This window comes from Jatropha curcas, chromosome 8 (genome assembly GCF_041381405.1).
Source record: "Jatropha curcas cultivar XTBG-Jc1 chromosome 8, XTBG_Jcur_1.0, whole genome shotgun sequence".
NCBI classification, from domain to species: Eukaryota; Viridiplantae; Streptophyta; class Magnoliopsida; order Malpighiales; family Euphorbiaceae; genus Jatropha; species Jatropha curcas.
Genome location: NC_143158.1, coordinates 21,316,155 through 21,318,621, shown reverse-complemented (window position 1 = coordinate 21,318,621; position 2,467 = coordinate 21,316,155). Strand labels below are relative to the sequence as shown.

The 2,467-nt window shown below is 36.8% G+C and overlaps 1 long non-coding RNA gene across 1 annotated transcript; it reads left to right on the top strand.

Moving 5' to 3' along the window:
* The first annotated feature begins 332 nt into the window (after positions 1–332).
* LOC149494324 (uncharacterized) lies at positions 333–2,224 on the top strand. The gene is made up of 3 exons (XR_016322015.1): positions 333–682; positions 1,288–1,353; positions 2,069–2,224. It is a non-coding gene; the product is annotated as an uncharacterized LOC149494324 (long non-coding RNA).
* The last annotated feature ends 243 nt before the right edge of the window (positions 2,225–2,467 follow it).

Here is a 2,467-nt window from a genome sequence, read left to right as displayed (position 1 = left end):
TCTTATATATATATATTGAAACAACTCAAATTTTTATTTTCAAAGATTTTCCAATTAAATTTAATAAACCGACAGCTTGGAAATTTATTTTAATATTTTAATGCGAACACTGTGAGAAACCGAACCGAAAACCGATTGAAAAAGTCGAAAACCAATCGAAAATCAAAGATTTGGGTCGAATCGAACCGAATCAAACCGGTTCGACCCAAACCATCTAGAAAATTCCCTTTCCTTTTTTTTTTTTCCAGCGCTGCACCTCTCTACTCCTCACCATCACAGCAGCGCCTCCTCCTTCCTCTTCTTCTTCTTCTTCTTCTTTCTTTCTTTCTTTCTTTCTTTCTTGCCCTTTTCTTCTTCCTCTCTTCTTCTTTCTTGCTGTGACTGCGCCTGCGTCGACCTCAGCCAGCAACAGCAGAGGCGCGATCCACAGCCAGTCGCACCGCCTCCATCGCGCACAGCACCGCCTCGCCGCTCCTCCGCGCGCCACAGCCAGCGGCTCCACCTGCAGCAGCGCTTCATCCTCAGCCAGATCGCAGCGCCACAGCTCCTCGAGTTCATTGCGCCACCATCCTTGCTGTCCAGTAGATCGCGCCACTTGCTCGCAGTCCCGATGCGCGTAGCTCCGATCTAGCACGCGTAAGCCTTTCCGATCTAGCAAAATTCAACAAAAATTATACTTGGGGTATAGAGCAATTCTTGCTAATTCTCAGAATTTATTTTAGTAATTTGGGTATAATTTAACTTAGTAATTTTAGTTAATTAAATTAATTTTAGTAATCTTGATTAGTTAATTTAATTTAGCAAATCTGATTAGTTGAATTAATTTAATTTAGTGTTGATGAGTCGATTAATAAAAATATATTTGATTAATTAAAATTAAATTCTGGTAATAAATAAAATTGTTGGGAAATTATGATTTATGGAATTAAAGAAAAATTAATATAGTTGATGTGGATAAATGTGGAGGACGGGAAAAATTAAATTGATGGAGGATGGAAAATTTAATTGATTGATTGCCCGATGGATGGGCTGTGTGATTTGGAGTTATTAGATAAAATTGTTGATACTTTAAACAGGTGGAAAGTCCAATTTTTAGGGGAGATGCTGTCGAAATTTCGGTAGAAAATAAAATGAATTTCGGTAGCAAATAAAATTTATTATAGAAATTTAATTAATTATAAAGAGTAAATTATTGATAGAAATTAAATAGGTTAAGAATAGTAGTGTGATGAATAAATATTTTATCTGATATTATTCTTTTTCCGATGTCATTTTTACTTTGCTTAGATCGCTCGGGTCCATCTAGTGCTCCTCCCGGATAGAATCAAAACTAGAGCTTCGTTCTCCACCACAGTGAGTAATAATAAATAATGCATATCAACACTGCATTTGCATAACATTACATTTTTATATATTTACATATTGTATTTTCTCATATATATTATGTTATGATCACTATAATTATACTTGTGCATAATTGTGCATTTGGATGAAATTGGTGTATTATGATAAATGAATTGTTTGATTATTTGTGCTGTGTATATACTGTGCTCTGTTTGTGTGGAGTTGGGATGAAGTGGGTCACCATGGGTTTGTGAGGACGGTCGATAAATAAGGATCCTGATGAACTGATGAAAGTGGACCGTCGGCCGGGTAAATGGGAGATCGGCGCCCCCGTGTGCACCTGATGAACTGATGAACTGATGTTGATGATATGGAAAAGAAAAGAGAGAATGTAAAAATAAAATATTGAGAGGACTGGTCAAGTGAGGATTAGACCGGTCGGCCAGATATGGGGGATTGGCTCCCCGGGTGCACATGTTTGAGAGGATGGGCTGTTTGAGAGGACGGCTCGTCGGGGATTTAGGTGACGCCACTGACTAATTTCCACGTGATGTGATTATTTGAAGGTGATATTGTTGTGGGTGCTGATATGATGACATATGAGTGACTGTTGTGTGTTCATTCAGTATACTAGGGTGCATTTTGCTTGCCTGTATGTGGTGTGTATTATTTATTATTATTCACTGAGTTGCAAAACTCACCCCCTTCTCTCCAAACCTCTCAGGTACTAGGAAGCAGCTGATTCGATTGAAGCTCTGCAATCTTCTCCGCAGAGTTATAAATGTAAACTTTATATTTTTGTTATTTAATTTTGGTTGTATAAGTTACTCTTTTATCAGATTATTATTGAACTCCGCAGTTATAGGGTTGTGTATTTAAATTGGGCCTTATTGTTAGCACTACGCTATAAATTAATTATTGTGTAATTAACTGTAGGTAAACTAGTAAGCCCTTATTGTGATTATGAGTTATTGTGAATAGGCCCTGGTTAAATTTTATGTATTATTTGATATTGGGCCAGATGTTTGAAAATTTTATAAAACTTATATCTCAAGTCATATGGGCTTACTGTTTTGTTGAAATTAGGAGAATCATGTAGACAGATTGAATAATTTAGGCTTAC